This window comes from Engraulis encrasicolus, chromosome 13, assembly GCF_034702125.1.
Source record: "Engraulis encrasicolus isolate BLACKSEA-1 chromosome 13, IST_EnEncr_1.0, whole genome shotgun sequence".
Taxonomy (NCBI): Eukaryota; Metazoa; Chordata; class Actinopteri; order Clupeiformes; family Engraulidae; genus Engraulis; species Engraulis encrasicolus.
Window position 1 is genome coordinate 17,835,349 of NC_085869.1, and position 21,109 is coordinate 17,856,457.

The 21,109-nt window shown below is 42.6% G+C and overlaps 1 long non-coding RNA gene across 2 annotated transcripts in view; it reads right to left on the reverse strand.

The window, feature by feature from the left end:
* The window catches only part of LOC134460773 (uncharacterized), a 68,517-nt gene extending 48,071 nt beyond the window's left edge, over window positions 1–20,446 (reverse strand). The window contains exons 1-3 of one of the 2 annotated variants that reach the window (XR_010037167.1): window positions 20,323–20,446; window positions 9,549–9,618; window positions 5,618–5,758 (exon numbers count right to left, since the gene is read on the reverse strand). This is a non-coding gene — a long non-coding RNA (uncharacterized LOC134460773). Of the gene's footprint in view, window positions 1–5,617; window positions 5,759–9,548; window positions 9,619–20,322 lie in introns of those variants that run through there. The other variant, XR_010037166.1, reaches the window with a different exon arrangement.
* Between the last annotated feature and the right edge of the window lie 663 nt (window positions 20,447–21,109).

Here is a 21,109-nt window from a genome sequence, read left to right on the forward strand (position 1 = left end):
AATCAATTAAGAAATGATACGCTCTCTTCAGACTTCATTATTTCGTGGGAAAAACTAATTTGTGCATTTCAAGGACAATAGACGGTATGGTGACTTTTTGTGACATAAAAAGCTTTTGTCTATGACATAAGGGTTCTTCTTCTCTTTGTTCTGAACATCGCTTCTGGTCTGAATGAACAGTGTTAAACTCTGTAAGGAGGTCAGCGCAAGCTCTTTGTGCTCTCTGAGATCTTGCTGGTATAGTGCTTTCCCATCTGGTGGAGACGCGTGCTGTTTTTTTCATATGCTTAGTTCCAGAGCCATTATTGAAGATAAGTGTAAACATTACTCAAGATATGTGATACAATATTAATTTTGCCCAAACACCACTACACATACAACACTGAGGGGACAGCTTTCATGAATTATTCAAGTGCCTAATGTAACATTCGCAAACTTTAATTATTTAAATACATTCCCAATGTCTTTTAGTAGTGGCATCAAGAGCCGCATTAATGTTTCAAGCCTTTAATTTAAGAATTTATTGTGGCCACCAATTCTGGACCAACGTCGTGTAGGCCTACCTGCATGTTACAGTTGTAACCTTGTAAATACTCTTCATCCCTCATTCATCCAGCTGCGAAACAGCAGAGCAGCATTTATCTCATAAAGCCAAAGACCAAAGTGACGCACGTCACTGAAAAAAAACACTTGCATTATACGGATTAAAATAGTGCAGAGCAAGGTAAGCAGGCCTACACGGTTGTTCAAATAGGCGTTTCAGAGTTCCCTTCTTTAAACTTAAACATTCCTTCATACATCAATTCCTTTTTGAATGTGCAGTCTTAGCTGTATGCAGTACAATCAACAGATAGAGATTGTCCTCACGTTATGTATGTCTATGTGTATGTGATGTACCTATGTACTGTATGTCCGTCAACTATACCTTGCCTGTGACTGTGGGTTACTGTATGCCTTGTTCAGGGATGCAAAATGAATTTCAGTGAAAACTGACAATAAAGTGTTATCATATTGCATCGTATCGTATGTTATCGTATTGTATCATATCCTATTATAAATGGAAAGGTTTTTTACCAGGTAAGTTGTATATAATTGAAGAAATTTTTTACACAATATCCACAATTGGATAATAGATGCTGGGAAAACTCAGCCATGCAAGTGATTTAAATGCCTTGGGGCATCATATACAGTAAATGACGCTTGTTTTATTCATCTGCCCAGCGCCTGGGGGAGTGATATTAAGCCTGAGAGAGGGAACCCAAACATGAACACTTCAGTGGGTTCACACCAGTCATATCAATTCACAGCAAAAATGTCTTGAGGAGGACTACATCAGATTTAATTCACGGCTCCTTGTCTCTGACATCTCTCATTTATGCAGCGTCGTGTTAAAAGTTGCTGAGTGTTGACTTACGAAGCCCAAGGCCCCGTGGTCTTGGACACCCATTTGATATGCACCCTGCTGAGGCTGCATGGCGCTTTTCTGCCATCTTTAAAGGACACTCACCTAAATAGGCTACTACGCGGTTGCTTTCCGACAGAGATTAACAGTTGCTATTAATCCATAAGCCTGCTACGTATCTGTCTGTCCATGGTTGCGTTAGGCTGTGCTTTTCGCTAGAGAGGAGCCCAAACATTTTCCTCTCTTAAGGAAATATGGTGGACGGGAATATTGTAGCAATAACAATACAGTAATAACAAAATAAAATGTGTTTTTTTTTAAGATGAAGTCCAGGAGTCTTCAGTAGCGAGATTTGTTTACTAGTTCTTAGTCAGGAGTGTGAGTGCGAGTCTCAATCTTTGCCATAGGGAGTTTATGAACAATGGAGGCGTATGCAGGGTTGCCAGATGAGGCTGATGATTTCCAGCCCAAAAAATGCTCAAAACCCGCCTAGAAGCTCAAAATCCTGCCCAATTCTATTGATTTCTATGGCAAAAATTGGGCGGGTTTTTCTGCTAAATGCCATTTTTACCCACACACGGCCATCCTAAGCAGCCCAGTTGGGCGGGAAACAGCCCAATCTGGCAACACTGGGCGTATGACTGAACGTTTTCTCTTGCAGATGATTTTTCGATTGAACATAAATCTACTGTAGGTTGCTGCATGGCTTCCTGGGTGATAATCCCGATGATGGTTGGTTGGCCCTACAGCAATTGGCTTAAGAGTCAGCTATGGGAGCTCTGATCAAAGCGGTGACCCCTCACAGCAACACGGAGGAAGCAGAGGCTGTACCCAACTAGTTGCTATAGCAACCAACCCAGTAACGATGGTTGTCTCAGGGGTCCACTGGAAAAAGCAAAGGAGAAAAATGACATCCATTACAATGCCCAAAACAACAATTTTCCTTTCATTTATTTTTGTTTCTCTTTGTTTTGTTTCTAAAACCTTTTGAGGCGCAACGGTTTATTTAAAGTCACAAAAGAAGGTCAGAAGCAGCAGTGATCTATGATATTTTGTGGTGCCTCTATAATATAATATAATATAATATAATATAATATAATATAATATAATATAATATATTTCCACCACTTTTATCGTATTTGTATGTAGCCATGATTCTTTTAATTAAAGTCCCTCTTACATTTGCAGCAGATCTTAATTGGTTTATTTTCTGCACCTCATTTCATCAACACCTAAATACAGTCATCAAGAAAACAACGAGGAATTGGTCTTTTGTAGTGACTGCCAAATCCATTATTATTTGATCCCTAAAATGTATGGCAGGGTTCTTATGTAACGCCTCTTACACAATATCGGCTTCGCATACAGGATCTACTTCCAAGTGGCCGCCGCTGTGACCATGAGCTACATGAGCACAATACAAGCTGACACAAAGTGACCTGGGATTTTGGGGCTGTTTGTGTGTGTGTGTGTGTGCGTGGGATGCCTGTTTCAAGTTCAGGGCTAGTGAGGGTCCCCAGAGAACGTGAGCGCCTTTTAAACATGAAATATTCACCCTCACACACTTGGAGAGGGATCACGCAACGACAGTCTGTGAGATTTATAATTAAGCATCGCGGATTAAACTGAGGAACGGAGCCTAATGAACTGCTGAGCGAGTTTTGTAAACTAAACTGAAGAAGGATGCCGTTAACCCGATGTGTGGGCCCCGTACAGTTAGATGCATCCAGGCAGGATAATCAGTTCCCACGGGTACTCCGCTGCTATCACCGGCCAGCCTAAAAAAATCAATGCACTTATTAATTATGCATACTGTGAAGGACAAGGATAGAAAAACACTGAAAAACTCCTCGTTTTCAGACGTTTGACTCTCCCTCCCGTACTGTATTGAGTGAGCTCTGCAGGGTTTTCTTTTTCCATATCCCGCTGCATTGTTTTCAGGGAGCAGAGATGGAGATGATGGAGTATGTGTATATGTCTGTGTCTGTCTGTGGCTGTGGCTGTGTGTGTGTGTCTTTATGTGTGTATATGTATGCGTGTGAGATAGCGCAGTGAGTGTTGTCATCTTTTTTATGCTGAAAAAGCCTTTCTGGCGTGGCACCGGTGCCACGACATGTCTTGCCATGCTGTGCAGCAGTGCGTACGCTTACACTTTTTTCCCTGGCATCCGTGCTGCGCGCGAGTTCCTGTGTGTGTGTCCTGCATTATTTATGACCTGAAAAAGGTGGAACACTAGAACCATTTTAAGGTCTCAGGGCCTCTCTCTGGCGCAAGAGCTGTCACCCTTTTGTTTAACAAGATGTGATTTGGGTGAAGTGGCACTTCAAAATAAGCCTGACTGGAGCTGACTGAGGGTACAACCATGATATTCATATTTATGAATTTGGATATGGATTTCCAGAGGTGCCTGAGTCATCACTGTCCAGTGTGATAAAGAATGAGCGTTCTCTGCTACTCTGCAGTTCGTCCAAAAAAAATCAACAACACTGACCTACTTAAGAGCCCTTCCTTAAATAAGCCTATCAACGACTTGCTCCATAACAACTTGTCATCATGCTTTTTTTTTCAAAGCGTTTTGTAGGTATTAACAGACCACAGTCATGGGACATTTTCATCAGACTTGTACAGAGTGAACACTTACTGAGTGCAAAGCTTATTTCTGGAACAAAATGGAGGACGAGTTCCTTGTTTTTATTTTATCCCCCTGGTTATTAAGGTACTGGCTCTCCCAGCTTGGCTACTGTAAGAGTGTTGCATTGCATACATTAAAAATTATGCTTTGCTTTGCTACACAGTGTTCCTTTTTTTTGAAGCTTCAGGCAATTGATCATATTTTTCAATAAGGCAAGCTGGCACTAGGGCCGCTGATTGTATTGGAGCCAATATCTCATTGTTTTTCGGACAGAGAAAGAGAACATCACTGACCTGTGTACTGACTTCATGATTAAATGATGTCTCTCTGTCTCTCTGTTCATGATGTCTCTCTGTTGTAAGAATAGCGTGTCCAAAAAAACAACCGGAGCTACAGAAAATGCCCAATTGTAGTGGTGTCTGAACCTTGTTCAATGCATATAGTGCTCATTGTTTGTGCAGTCAATACTGTCAGTAAAGCACTTGCCTATAGGAAATACAACCATGGATGGTGCGGCATCCAATTTCTTAGTTTGTCCTCTTGTATCAGCATACAATTACATTTCAGACACATCTTCCCACACTCCCACACCTTTTTTTGAGTCAATTTTGCGTGCTCTACACTTATCACAATACACAATACGTGGACCCTGAGAAAGCCAGACATGGCAATTTATTCCAGGTGATATCATCAACCCGGGCTGATTGCTTTTACGTGGCCAAATAGCCTTCTGTGTCCTTATCTCTTTAAGTCTTGACAGTGGAGTGTACTCCCACCTAAAACCATCTCACCAGGCCAGTGAGGACTTAACATTCTCCATCCTCTCCCTGCAGTGCAAGAGCACAAGACCGTCAATAGATCCCAGTCTATGTCTTGGTCAGAATTCAGAAGATCACATTTTTTTTTGGTGCATCAAACTGCCGTTAGATGGGCAGTTTATCTTTGCCTAACATATTGGTGTTGTTGTTTAGTCTATCAGTGATCATCACAAAGCCAGCTATTTGTTTACAAAAGGGTTGAAGGGAGGGTGTCACTTTAATCAAATCCTGGCATCAAAGTCATAGGCTGACTGTGCCTTCAGTGCAGAGTTGCTGAAGGCGATTGCCGTGTGTGAAAAAGCACTCATCATTGAGAGGCTGCCCGGATGTAAGCCTTGGAGTTCTGTCAAAACAAACATCTTCTGATGTGAACTTGAACGGCTTCAGGGCCAGCTTACACCTCTTAATTAATATTTAACACGTTTAAGAGCTTAACATTGATGATAAAAATCGCTAACATTTCAAGTAAAGCATTTCTTGTTTATCGTAAAAGGGTAAGGTCATTGTTTGAATTAGGAAGACGTTAAATTTTTGTCTTTTTGCAGCTCTACCGTGGCGCATATGGTAGGGCACTCGTTTGTTATGCGGCCGACCCGGGTTCGATTCCCGGCCCGGGTCCTTTGCCAACCCTTCCCCGTCTCTCTCTCCCAACTCACTTCCTGTCACCATATGCACTGTACTATCATTAATAAAGTAAAAAAAGATTAAAAAAAAAATATCGTACATTTTTAATTTGTGGTCTTTTTTGCTATTAATTTGGCGTCATGAGTGTCAGCGAACTGGAAAGCGAGCCAAGTTAGTTCCTATGTTTGTATGAGCTGGGGGTTGCGCTTCTCCATCTGATGAGTTGCCGCACAGCACTCATCATGGCTGGAGGCTGTGCTGCTTCAGCTTCAGCCTCAGCTTCTGCGCCGAAGAGAAGAGAAGAGAGAGTGAGTTATTTAAAGACTACCTCTCACTATTGTGCCACAGCCAAGACGAGAGAGGAGAGACAGTCCTCCTCTCCACTGCTTGACAGATGCTCACACACTGCTCTCACTCTCACACAAATCCAGTATTATCAAATAGATCCACTGATCTACGGAAACTAACTTCTCCCCAATTTCCCCCAAATCACAAAAAATGCTGCCTTATCTCTAGACCATAGGTTTGGTATTTGCTCATACGACTATCTAGTGCACGCCCGTCCGTCTCTCAGCAGTGCTGAATGCTAAGGCCCTCTCACATTGTGAAGTCCCTGGAGCGCTCAGCTCAGGAGAGTGGGTGAGAGGAATGTTAAATGCATCTCACTCCAAAACATTTCAGGATGCCTCCTAAAGGGGGCTAAAAAGCAACTGGGGTGACAGCGGAGGAGGAAGTAGAGGGAGTAGAGCAGTGGTTCCCAAACTTTTTCAGCGGGGACCCTCTTTTAAGACTTTAGTCCATTATGTCCAATTTTGTCCATTAATATTGCTAGATTTTCCCTTAATAGTTTGTCCACTAATATTGCTAGAAATCCACAGGACAGCAAACGCATCTTTTAGCTGTTAGCTGTTAGCCTAAGGATTTCCCATTTTTAGGGAATGGCCCTTTTGTCTGCGACCCCCCTTTCAGTACTTCCGCAACCCCCCTAGCAGGGCCTGACTATCCATAAGGGCCAGTGGCACAGTGCCCAGGGGCACCATCAATTTACAGCTAGTTAGGGGACACCACATGACACAAACTTTACAAATATTGTTCATAAAGGGGGCACCTGAGAGGTGTATTGCCCGGGGGCACCACATTGCCCCTAAGGGTTCCAGACCCCTGGTTCGGAACCACGGGAGTAGAGGAATGCATGGAAACTGACAGCTGGTGGAGATTTCCACCGTGGCCTCATGCGGCAACAAATCACAGCAAGTCTTTACTTGACGCCGGTGTCATAAGCATGTCATTACAGTGTCATATATAGTGTCATAACAGTCATAGATAAGTCATAAACATTATGTCCATGTCATAAACATTGTACGACTGTTGGCCTTAGGGTTGTCTTTGCCATAATCGAATGTCACTTCAGGCCAACAGTCATCAAATGTTTATGACATGGACATAATGTTCATGACATGTGCATAACTGTGCCATGACACTGTTATGACACTGTAATGACATGCATATGACACCGGCATCAAGTTAAGTGTCACAGCAACTTTTTGTACATGCTGCATTAGGATACATGTGAGAAGGCCCTACTGTGGCTCTAACGGTATAGGGTACTCGACTGCTACGCCGGCGACCTGGGTTCGATTCCGGCTTTTACCACCAACCCCCACCCACACACACACACACACACACACACACACACACACACACACACACGCACACAAAGGATACATGAGAGAATATAAAGACATTTGCACTGTAACAAGTCAAGCATACTGTATGTGGACGGATGGATGGATATACTGTACATATATTGTATATTTGGTCCAGTTTGGTCCCGTTTCATCAACATAAATTGATCCATGCTGCACGCTGCTTGATTGTTTTCAAGTTGACAGTTTGCTTCATTGTTTGGCAAAGAAGAGTTGATGCTCACTTCAACCACGACAAGCAACTATACTGTAGACGAGGCGTTGTAAGACAAAGCCCATAAGCTATGCAGAATACAATACTGAGAAATGTTGAGTGGGATCTATTCTTCTCCAAACTGAAGTGTGTTCCTGACATCATTAAAGGCGCTTAACTGTTGACACAAAATGTTTCACAAAAGGACTCACTTGAGATAGCTGATTGTTGTGTTTATAAAGCTTGAGTGAGGGAAAAAACTAAATAGCATTTCTGGACATCTCTTGACAGAGACATGTCTGTCTGTGGCACGTGAAGAAGAGGCCTTAAGGAATAGTTAGCACACAAAAAAAAAAATACACAGGCCTCATTCAAGGCGGCATAGGATTAGCTGTGTGTAGGGCCGAATTAAGATGGCCTGGGTCCCCTAGGCTACAGGTTGCTGTGGGGCCCCCCAGAAAGCAAATTCTGAAACAAATGCACATAGACAGTGTCATAATTACAAGATGGAAATTGGGGACAACATATATACCAACTGTACTGAACACAACTGATACATTTTTTTCAATATTGCATCGTTACAATTCTGCAACTTCTCACTTTTGGCCAAACAGGGGCCCCTTTGGCAGGTGGGGGCCCCTAGGCTGCAGCCATATCTAGCCTGTGCGTTAATCCGGCCCTGGCTGTGTGGCTGAGAAAAGCAGAAGAATTAAAATGCAAATGAGAGAGGGATTACAGGGGAGGGAAACATTAACTGTTAGCATTTCCTCTCCTAATTGGCGCCATTGTGTCTTATTTTAAGCATCCATCACACTCTCCAAATACATTTCAAAGCAGAATTTCTCATTGGTCTTATTTTGTTTGAGGGGGAAATTGGTTTCTTTGGGGACCTCAGTGGTCATTATTTCCGTGATGATTTGTTTCCACACGCCTCGGACGAAAAACAAAATAAACAGATTTTCAAAGACAGGCGAAAAGGGAACTGTTTTATAAAGCGCTTGCCTTGCAGGGGAGCACAACGCTTAATTGTTTTGATGTTTCTTTATGTTCTTCTTAAGTACCTTTTTTGGATGGTTCCATCCTGAATACCCCAATCAGTCCAGACAGCTAAAATCATCAAAACCAAAAGCTCAAGGAAGAATACAAACTTATCCCCTGGATAGATTTTAAGGGTTTCATCAGCTGTCTAAAACGTTGCTCGTGTTATTCAATGAGAGTGGATGCAAACCGGTCTTCTTCACTTCAAAAGCCTGTGCTCTGTGAATTTGCTCTAGGCTTGGTTCCGACTTGACGCTGGCACACACAGAACTCACTTTGATCTCTGTTCATTTTTTGGTGGAGGAGGGCAGAGTTGCATGTGATTATATTTTGCATGTGTGCTCAAACAGCACCACTGCCATACAGCGTGGTGTTAGAACAACGATGACTACTGTATTGCGTGCTTTGTATTTTACACATGTCTTCTTTTTGCACTTTAGCCTTTCAGATCCCTGGCATCTCTCCTCACACGAGAAACAAGATAGAGCTGTCACAAACCATGCTGGAAGGTGATGGGGCAATTAGGTCATGGGATATGAAGTAAGGTTAAGATGTCGACAGGATACTGCTAAGCATTACCGTATCTGACTTCAAATAATCTTCTTGTTCTGCTACAATTGATGACTCCAAGTTTTTATGTTGGTGAATCAACCCCATCTGTCACCTGACACAAGATCATCTGCTTAATGTTGCTTACTCCACAGCTGGAGGCTGACACACTCTTTCATCAGAAGCATTGTTTTTATCTTGTGTGCACAGCTCAGCTGCATGTTTTTTTCTCCTTCTCCCAATCCTCTTTTTGTAATATTGTGTTGTGCATTTGCTACAATGTAGACAGGCAGCAGTGTACAACAGCTTAGCATCAGCTGTGGGGGTCACTGCCAGTTCTGGAATTGTATTGTTTGAATAAAGTGCCCTCTGCTGGTGGTATTGGTGCATGACTACTAGTCAAGAAATTGTTGTGTGTAAACAAGCTGTAGTGTACTAATGGTGATGGTTTTAGGAACAGCACACAGCCCCAAGCAACCCCGCTGAAAAAAATCTCCCTTACCGATGGCTTGCGGGAAACAGGGGCAGATGGGACACCTGACCCGAGGCAGGAAAAATATCATTAAAGGCTGATGGTAAGACTCACATGCATGGCTACAGCTCCGACCTCTTCAGTGTGACACTGGAGGCAATGGGGAAGGCCAACGATGCAGGTCCTGAAACACAAGGAAAGGACAAACATATATTAGTCTAATGACAGTGGAAACAGTCAGCAACCAAATCCTCACGTAATGTCGGTAGCACTTAAAAATAGCAGTCCCTTAGAAACAATTGAAAGCGAAAAAAAGTGAAAGCCCATTGGGAAACTCCAACTCCCATTGTCATTGTGACACAGCACTCCACAGCACACAAGTGAACACTGCACACTGCACACAACGAAATTGCATTTATGCCTCACCCGTGCAAGGGGGCAGCCCTCAGTGGCGCCCCATGGGGAGCAGTGCGGTGGGACGGTACCATGCTCAGGGTACCTCAGTCATGGAGGAGGATGGGGGAGAGCACTGGTTGATTACTCCCCCCCACCAACCTGGCGGGTCGGGAGTCGAACCGGCAACCTCTGGGATGCAAGTCTGACGCCCTAACCGCTCACCTATGACTGCCCAATTAACACCTTATTAACAATTATTAATGAACTCATTATTATAAACAAAGCATTTATAAATGTTTTGAAATGAGGAAGAACCAATCTACGGCTGTACAGCGGAATGGGAATAGGCTCCTCCAGAAGGAGTTTGATTTTGCCTCCCTGTGTGTGTGTGTGTGTGTGTGTGTGTGTGTGTGTGTGTGTGTGTGTGTGTGTGTGTGTGTGTGTGTGTGTGTGTGTGTGTGTGCGTGTGTGCGTGTGCGTGTGTGTGTGCGAGAGAGAGAGATAGAGAGAGAGAGAGAGAGAGAGTGAGAGAGTGAGAGACCTGCCTTGGACTGAATGTATGTACGTGAGCTATATATGGTTAATATATGGGTAAGGATGTGTTGTAATATCTTTTTGTATTTATGTATGTGTGTATGCTACTTGACACCTTAATTTCCCCCTAGGATCAATAAATGATACTCTAATCTATTCTACCTGACACATATCTAGTGATTCCATCCCTTTTGCTCTTTGGATGGCAAACTTCCAGGACTGTTGCGGCTTTACTGTGTCTGTGGTGTTAACACAATATTTCTTACTCATTTTCAAACATTTCAAATGTTTTGTTGATAAACATCCATAGTTCAATCGGCTGGGCACTCGACTGCTACACCGGCGACCCGGGTTCAATTCCAGTCCGAGGTCATTTGCTGAGCCCTATTAAGAAGTTATTATTTACACAGTGTTTATAAAGCTTTTTAAGGACTGTTACTCTTAAGTGTTATCATAATCTGTTATTCAGAGGAAATTTCCGAAGTTTCCGAAGTTCCTAGTTTCAAAAAGTAAAAAAGTTAAAAGGAATATTAAATAAACATATTAATTTAACTTTCCCTTTAGTGTGCACTGTGCTTAAATAGCCTACTTTGAAATAGTTTTCATGCTGCGGAATGAAGAAAAATGAATAAAATATTTTCCTACACTGCTTAAGCTTACATGGGAACTGTTAAACACCTAGAGGCAAACCCATTTACCCCGAAACTGAAAAGATAACAAAGCGACAACAACCAAATCAACAACAGCATGGACATGCTGCAGTTTTGAAAAAAAGGGAAAAATGCCATACTGGTGTATTTTTTTCAGCCTTTGTGACATTTCCAGGAAATGCCAACACAATTATAAAGTCAATACACTTAGAAGTTACTGTTTGTCACTTCAATTTAGCTCATTCTGTCACATCATTCCACAGAGAAATGGAATGTTTATTGACACTTAACTATTAACACTTAATAACACTTAATAACAAATTATTAGACAAACGGAAGCTTGTAGTTTGCTTACAGACCCACCATCTCAACACCAGATGAGAAACCTTTTCATCAAGCCATATTGTAAATAGTTTAGATCAACCTCCCCTACAAGATATAGACTTGACTCTTATCTGTGATATATTAAAATTGCTGAATATTTAAAATGATGGAACAAGTGCAATTACCCCCATGTGTGTATAACTGAGGTGAAGCTGTGCTAGTTCACTACTTGGGCAGGGCTTGACATTAACTTTTTCACCCACCGGCCACGGTGGCTAGTGGTTTTCCCGAGTCACTAGCCATTCAGATATTCCACTAGCCACAGATTTTATATTGCTTTTTTTTTCTTTATCATGATGATGTACGTCTAATTCCAGAAGATGTGGTGCCAAAGCAAGATGATTTTTACAAGGAAGTACGTATATCAAGTAAATAGAAATCAAGCTCAGCTTTTCTTGAACTTAAATATAAACAATTAATACACAAGGGGCAAACAACAGAGTATAGTGCAAGATGTGTATGTCATACCAAGGAACGAACTGCCGGCCAAATTGGCTAGTAACACTGAAATCAATACTAGCCAAAACCAAGTTTTACCAGCATTTGGCCGGTTGGCAGGTGCCAGTGTCAAGCCCTGCACTTGGGGCTTGAACCCGCCACGTACCAGTCAACACTCCAGTTGGTACATGGGAGGCATAGCACGATCCCACTAGCCTCGCGAGCCATCCTACGTACTTCCGCATAAGGATTGGCTCCACTACTGTAGTCTGGCCGTGCTTCTCTGTGGAGTGCCTGGAGCAGTAGAATTTTGATCGCAACGCCCCCCCCCCCAGAAAACAGCCAATAAGCGAATACGCTCCCCACGTGGTGTCCAATAATTTCAAACCATAACTGAGTGCAAACTTCCTGCTTCCTACAATCGCTTCAGAGCAAACAAATGCCAGACCATGAATACAAAATGAAATGATAGTATTATGGGATGGTCAGGACCAGGCAACAATCCCACTGAGCTAATGGTCCAGACTGATACATGAGGCTATGGTAGGGAGATTTACTAAAATTCTATGCCGAACTCTGATAGTTGACATCCGTAACATGTGTCATCCCAATGGAGTGGCGGAACCCCACAACTGGGGAGGTGACAAGCACAGAAGAGACCACACTTATTAAACACAGCAGGCACAATTTTGTTGGTAACTCTTTTGCACTGTGGTCTAAAGTGGTCATCAAATAATCTGTTTCTTCTCTCTCTAATCCCACCTTCACTCAACCAATCTAAAACTACAAACCTGTTGATACAGGAGGAAATTAGCACAAATCCAAAAGTGCAAAAGTTGCCTGAAGAGTGTTTGGGCGTCCCAGTGCATCTCTAAATTAGTTGCACTGTGAACGGTAATTCCAATGCAGCATTGAGTGCTCGTTCTGATCTGAAGGACAGCAACCCTGTCTGAAATCTTTTCCAGAGTTTGCGATCCCAACCACAGACTGAGGAGGGAGGAGGGCAAAACAAATTATTAGACAAACGGAAGCTTGTAGTTTGCTTACAGATCCACCATCTCAACACCAGGTGAGAAACCTTTTCATCAAGCCATATTGTAAATAGTTTAGATCAACCTCCCCTACAAGATATAGACTTGACTCTTATCTGTGATATATTAAAACTGCTGAATATTTAAAATTATGGAACAAGTGCAATCTTCAGCTTTACCTGTCAGAATCAGCTGATTCTACGAAACACGCATGCACATGCAGGTGTATAGGTTAGATCAGCAAAGTGCTCATGCAGGTAGGAGTAATATTATGTACAAAGGCATGAAAATTGAAGCAGAGAAATTCTCTGGATTTTAAAGTGCACAATCCAAAATGTATAACAGTGGTTCTGTAGCAAAGGGGAGTAGAGTTGACCTGCCAGGACTCAAACCCAGAACTTCTGTGCCAAACTGGGGCACACTGCTACATCAAAGATCCAGGCTTGTTTGTGTGCCATTCAGAACACACACACAACTCTAATGATGATCACTCCTTCATACAGCCTTCCTCTTTGTCAAGCACACTCTTGCACTTCACACACTCATGGTGTTCATCACACAACTGCCCATCATGCCTCTCCCATGCATCCAGTGTGCATATCATCTATCCTTCACCTGGGTTCACTTGGGGGTCCTCGCATAGAATTAAGGCTCACACACAATTGTTACGCTTCCCATGTCCTCACGGCAGCCATTCCTCTTCTGACACCATTTGTAGCGAAGGGAAGTAAAGTTGCCCATCTGGGACTCAAACAAACCGGGAACTTCTAGGGTGCCAAATTGGGTTTCTGACCGCTACACCAAAGAGTCAAGCTGACCCTTTTTTTTGGGCCATTGTCAGTTGGAAACTTTTTTTTTGAGTGTTTGCATGCAACATGGGTCTGTCGACCGGGCCTCTGACAACGTTGACCAGGGGTCCGTTTCTCGATTATTGTCGTATAACACCATTCCCTTGGATTTAGTGGTAAGCGTCGCTGTCAAGATGCAGTTGAGTCGCTCGTACGAAGGACTTTGCTAACGACGACAGCAAACACGCTTTCGAGAAACGGACCCCAGGCCCAGGACAAAATCATCTGACTGGTTCCCCTTCTCAATACAAACAGTGAAATGGGGGTCTCAATTCTGGGCCTCCCCTTTCCCTGGGCCTGGGACTACTAACCCCTTTGCACCCCAATTCATATTGCAACCCAGTAAGATTGTCAGAGGGAGCATCACTGTAAAATTAAAAGTTCCCCAAAGAACGTTCAGGTTTCCACACTATCCAACTGTTGGATCTTAGAGGAAAGCTTCCAATTTTCACAGTGTATAGAAACATCAGCGAAGTCAGCCATTTGGGAGTCATTATTTTCTACGTTATAGACATTTATCTTTTGGACTTTGAATCCATGCACACATTCAAACAATTTACATAAGCAATTCATGCAAGTCATCCAACTTCATTCATTGTCAAAATAAGGGCCAATCCAGAGCCATCATTGCCCCTGCCTTTTAGAACGTCAATATCTTTTACTGAACAGGAATTAGGCGTGAATTAATCTTCCATCATACATTCCATCTTTATAAATACATGCAATAATAAAAAAACACACTCCCACATTATTTGCTCTTTCATTTTTGTACCTTAAATCTACCATTACTTTCATTCCATGCAGTAGCCTAACGCTTCCCCTCAAGACAAGGATTTAATTTGGCCAACCAGCTAAGTATTGCACTACTTTGTTTTCCATGTCAAAAACTACATTATTCGTCAAAAAATGCTAGCATGCTCCCACCTCTGTGTAAATATAGTGGCCAACTATGTCTAATATTTACATACAGTGAAAATACTGTAGGCCTATCTGTAACTTGTAATACTCTCAACATTCAAATATGTAAAATATATATAGGCCTATATATATCCCTGCTCAAGCTTTGGCGGGATCTCCAGGCCAATTCGTCCCCTGTCTTCAGTGAGATTTTACACATGAATAGGCCCAGAGGTGAGAGGTGATTTGGCCTGACCCTGGTTCACACAGATAAATCTAGTCCCTGCCTTTTGTAAGGAAAACCCTCCCCCAGGCCCCTTCAATGGGCGGGGTTTCACAAACTGCCATTTTTAAGGGAGTTGGTGGCAGCCACCAGTAATGCGTCAAGAAAGACAATACGAAGTGAAGAAGAGGAAAGACAAGTAGATGAGAGGAAAATACACATTCCAGATCTCAAACTCAGACCAGTGCTCCGACTTGACTCCTTTGTCATTGATTGAAGTTTACAAGCCGATCAAAATGGGCTTTATTTAGGGTCATTAAGTCAATACGATGATTGGATAGACCAAAAAACACGGCTGACTTATTCGATTCTCTAAGACCAGAAAACAATGATGTAGGCTAGTGCGCACGAGGGGAAACAAAACTTTGCATCATTGCCCGTTTAAGTTGTATTATGGTTTTGTAAAGTTTTACTGTGTCCTAGGCTATAGGCCTATCTTTGAAATGCAAACCATTTCTTAATAAATCGGTATAGGCGTATAGAAATAAGATGCTTTGCTTTTAACTGTTGATTTAACTTGAAATCGACTTAAAGTTGATAATGTTTATTTCTGCATAGGTTATCCCAGTTCAATTAGTTGAAAGGCGTGCAAATAAAATGTATTGGTTGTGACAAACTTCTATTAAATTAGAGAGGGAAAGTAGTGTGGATATAAAGCTCCTGAAAGTAACTTTCTCAAGCAAAGCTCTTGTAAGCAGCATTTTGACTTACCCCGTAGCATTAAGCCAGCAGAAATTAATTAGCCTACGAAACAAGCGCATTGAAGATAATTAAGGTAAAACGGAAACCGGTGTGCTTCAAACTTCATCGCGTGTTAATCCTCGATGAAATGAAATTGATCATTTTGTTTTCATCAAATTGTCTGTCTAACTTTCTGTCAAGGTGTGTTGACAACAAACCACAGCCTATTTCATGTAAACTGTTACAACCTGTTTTCTTGTGTTGATAGTGAGTGGCTCTTCGATTGGTGGTTTCGTGTCGGAAGTAGTTTATTTAGGCCTATGCAAATTAGGAGTTGGGGTTGTAGATATTTACGTTCAACGGGAGCCGCCCTTCATTCACCACATGGTTAACAGCGAGTAGCTTGGCGCCACTTTCGCATTTATTTTGTTTCATCAAGTTGTACGCGTTAAAATTAGGCTGCTAACGGCGAACTCAGTTACTTATCGTAGTAATTTACTAACGAAGTTTGTGCATTAGTTTGGAAGATATGCCTGGAGCAGTGACAGTAAATGGTAAGTCTGTTCAAGTGAGTGAAGATGGTGGATTTCACAGGCGGGTGTCTTACTACGCGCATGTTATTGACATGAAACCTGTTGTTAGCTTTTTAGCGTTGTTCGGTGGTCGAAGTCAATTACGATTACTAATTGTGTTGAACTCCCTACTGCATTCGACTCTTTTACTGATGTGCTATGCTTTAAACCGATTTGTAGTAAAACAATGCGATATCAGGCGCATGGCAGTCCCTTTCCTCCATAGTTGGAATGAGGGAGATTTGAAAAGCGTGCGCCTCACTGCAGTGCCTTCTAACTAGTGGCAGGAGTAGTAAGTTGTGATTTTCTAGGGCGCCGTTTCTACTGTCTTTGGTAAAAACGCAATTCTTTTTAAAGCGCAAAGTATTTATGGAAAGTGAAGTTATTTGCGTTGCTTAATTGGCCATTGGTGAGCGAGTTTGAGAGCCTCAAGAACAAAGCGGCAGCACATGGGGCAACTGCAGGCCGCGCGCTATGGCTAGGTACCAGAGCTAGGTGGCTAACCATGTACGTTAGCATGGTGTCCAAGAAGTGTGAAAGCCTTGCTGACAGTATTTTTTAAAAGATCGACTGCTTAAATCTCGAGAGTCGTTTAACTACCATTCAAATTTTTTGTGCACACCTTTGTCGGTACCTCCACCTCAAGGTACATTTTGAACATTTGGTCACCATACCCATTCCCAAATGCGCATGGACCTGAGGCCGGTGCAAAGCATTCGTCGGCTAACAAGCCAACTCATATTTGTTTGTATTTTTTGTCTTGACCAAAATGGATGTGTTGCTGCCTAGTTGTTATGTGGATGTTTCACACAACTCAATACAACTGGAAATGGCAAATTAGTAGTTTGCGAACGTTAAAAATACACACGCTAATTAGCTAACCGTACCTAGCTCGCTAATGGCATGCCTTGAAGAATGCTACATGGCTAGCATACTATTTCGAATGCATTTACGTTTTGGTGTTTTTGTCGAGGGTAAGACTTAAGATGTTAAGTGAGGGGTACTTCTCTCTGAAGCAACATACGAGTGAATTACTACTTAATGCGCCTTTATATTTTGATCACCTCGAGTTTGTTTCTGGTTGTAAGTGTGAGGACTGCGGACTCAGCGGCGCCATGTTGGTGCAGACCATGGGGGAGGGGTATGCGTGAGTAGTGGGGCATTACGCATGCGTGAGTTTCACAACGCGGGTCGGAGGTTGTGTATTTTGTTCATGTGTGGATCTACATAGAAACATTGGTGAAAATGCAAAATCGCCAGAATGTTGAAATGGCAGATTTTTTTGCACGAGTATGAAGGCCAGGTGCTCTACTGCCATGCAGCAGGTGTAACTTTCTTTGACTTGGGTGGTCTTGTTCGCAATGGTATTGTGAAATGCAAGGAATGAGCCATTGCTGATTGTATAACTGCTGCCAAGAGACCCCATAATCGCCACTAAACCTGTTGATGACGGTCATAAGATGTGAAATGCATTTTCATTTATTCTAACTGTTGCTGTTCCTTGTCTGTTTTCTTTTTTTTTTTTTTTAGGCTCCATCCCTTTTCCATGGTGGCGCGCACATGGATGGCTACCAAGAGATTGGTGAAGTTTTCTGTGGACAACAGGCTCAAGCATTTCTGGTACTGTCCCTGTAGTGCCAAAGTGCTTACAGTGCAGGTAGTACTAAGCGATACCTACTGCAGTGGAGGCACTTCAAGCACTACATTGACACTCAAATTAACCTGTTTCTGCGACAGAAGACCCCGTTGTATTCACCTGTTAACTTCTGCTTATGCTAAGGTGCATCTAGTGCAGATAGTGAAGTAGACTAGCACCTACTGCCCTAAGTGCTCCTTCTGGCATAAGGAGCAGGGACTTGCATCTGGTGTGTGTGCGTGCAGGCGCGTGTGTATGTGTGGCTGCATATGTGCTTTCTGTTCTTTTTATGCAGTTCTCTGCTAGTTTTGCATAGTTGCACTACAAGACTAAATGAGTTGTGCAAATCTATGCAAAACTGATGGTGGCCTGCTTCCCCATCTTTTCCTGTGCTGTTTGGCTTGGATGAGGCTGCCTGTTGCCGTGCGCATCTTGCAATGCTTCTGTTCTGTGTTGTGTTGTCTGTCTGTCTGAGATGCCCCAGCCACCGTCCTTTCCATCAGGTTTCAGCAGTATTAAAGTGCTTATAGTGCAGGTAGTTACTTACTCATCTACTGCAGTGTGAGCACTTGAAGTACTTCTAGATTGTGGGCAACAGATTGAACGTCCCCCCCACCCTCCGAAGCTGCGCACGCAGGACAGTTGCCACTGGACTCTGGTTAGTTTTGCTGGTTTGCATTCCGCTTGTGACTGTTGCTGTGCAAATCCATGCAAAACTGACCATGGCAGTGAATCGTCGGCCACATCCAACGGGCAAAATCCCTTTCTGTGCAGGTTGGGATTAGTAGCAATGCTCTTCTACTGGTAAAGGTATTGCACTTGTCCCGGCCTGTTGAGAATTGGGGAAAGAATACTGCAGCATCGTGATTTTATCCTGTTGTATTTCTTTTAAATGTTTGAATGTATTGTGCTGAAATGTATTGTCCTTGGTGCAGCATGATCAATAAAAAAAATATACATCTGCACATTTGTGTTTGTGTTGTTAACATCTTAAAGCACTGCCAGTAAAGAGTGGGTGTGCTGTGTAGTTGGAAGCTGTTCACAGAGCTCCATACGAGGGTGAATCTCCCAGTGTTCCCATGGGTTTCATTACTGGAGGATGTGGACCGTAATCTAAAGGATGTCTATTGGGAAGTATTTGTTCTTTACTGCAGGAATGTTGAACTATTGGTAGTAATGTGAAGTACAGTTCTGGACGCCCCTGCTGCGATCTTCAACCCCTAGGTTGTCATGTACCCGGTACAGTTAATTGACCTCTCCCCTGCCCCTAAGGTACTAGGTTTATACTGCAATGAATTCAATTCCAAATGGTCTAAACTAGTGGTTCCCAACTTTGGGCCCGCTTGAAATGTTCACTAATGTTCAGGGCTCACCTCTGACCCAGTGCTCACCCAGTAAACAATACACCTCAATTAAATGATGAACCACATGCACACACATAATATTTTGATGAGTGGAAAATGATTCCAAGGCCCAATTGGAATACATTTTTAAGGGCCACCAGTTGACCCTGGCCCACAGCTTGAGAATCGCAAGTCAAAACTTTTTCTGAAATCACTCTTGGAAGTTACGGTTTTATCCAGCAGGGGGAGGCAGAGTGATTCCTGTGCAACATGGATCAGATTAAATTCTGGTTTCAGTAGACCAGTGTAATTCACTGACAGCTGGGGCAGTAATTCAAATTCGAATATGGGGTTCAACCAGTGTACTGTTTGGAGGTACATCCCTGAAAGGGAAAGTTACTCCGTAACTCCTGTGGGCTACCCGTGGGCCACGGCTCTGGCATGTTTCTGATCATTCTCAACACAGTGTGTGGCTATATCCGCATGCATTTTGCATCTCGCAGAAACTATTTTTATGATTCATCTATTCTCCATTGTCAAGAATCCTCAGATTAAAAAAATAAAATATAAAAATGACCAAACATCTGTAATTTCCTCCCAATCTAAGTGTAAGGGACAAATTAAAATGCAAGAAGGCCTGCCATATAGCCAGGATTAACCCACAACAACCAACACATTTTCTCTTCCAACTTTTCGCTCTTGATGTTTATATAATTCTGTTTAAAATAACAGTAGGCCTACACAAGTCAAGTCAGTTTTAATTCCTTCACATGCGCACTGAACAGCCTAAGAAATTGGAGAGGTTTCTTACTCTTCCACGTGCTGACCGACGTCACAGTATAGAATGCACATAAAGCAGGTGTGGGGAACCTTTTTCATTCGAAGGGCCACTTCAAACTCCTCCAAGGGCTGTAAGAGTTGTCCAAGGGCTGTACTATGAACACAAACCAGGTTTTACCCTTGTACTTTAGGTCTATATAGAAGGCAGCCACCTTTAAAACAGACCACACCTTCTGTAGGTCCCCTGAATATGACTAAACTAAATTGTATTGCAGATGAGATTTCTAAGATTCCTTTATTACAAAATGTGTCGTATTTCATGTGAAGCTGCATAACACTAAAACTATATCGGGGGCTGGATGAAAGCACATGAGACATAGGTTCCCCACCCCTGACATAAAGGCTTGATACATACCTGACATCACAGTACAGGAGAGGATGCATAAAGCAGGGGTGGGGAACCTTTTTCATTCGAGGGGCTACTTCAAATTCCTCCAAAGGCCGTAAAAATACTCCAAGGGCTGTACTATGAACACACACCAGGATTTACCCGTGCTCTTTAGGCCTATATTGAAGGTAGCTAGCCACCTTCGAAACTGACCCCACCTTCTGTAGATCCCCTGAATATAACTTAATTGTATACATGGGTTCGCTGTGTTTGTAAACACGATGTTGTGAGGAGGGGCAAGACACTGGCAGCCAACCACGTGAACTATTTTTATGACCAACAGAGGTTTCCAACAATCAGGTTGAGTTGTGTGCAGCTAGTTTCGCGCAGTCAGGTTAAAACAAAAAATTAGAGCCCCTTTTATTGCAGATGAAATTTCTAAGATTCCTTTACAAAATATGTCATATTTCATATGAAGCGGCATAACATTAAAACTATATCGGGGGCCGATGAAACGGCCTTAAGGGCCATAAACGTAGTATGACAATAGCAGTGATGTGTAATAAACACATCTTTAACCTGACCCCTATAGTAGGCTATCTGTGATAAGTTAGTTCTGAGCTACTAAGTAATACTGTATTTACCTGTTAGGTTCAAACCCTTAACATTTGTAAATATGAAACACCTGAAATGAAAGACACAGAGAATCCTTAATTAAGTTTCAAACCGGCTTGGAGAGCGGATGGGGAGAACCGTCAGCTACCATTTTCCCCACTCGTTCTAAACGATGTAATAGCCATAAGTCATATTTATT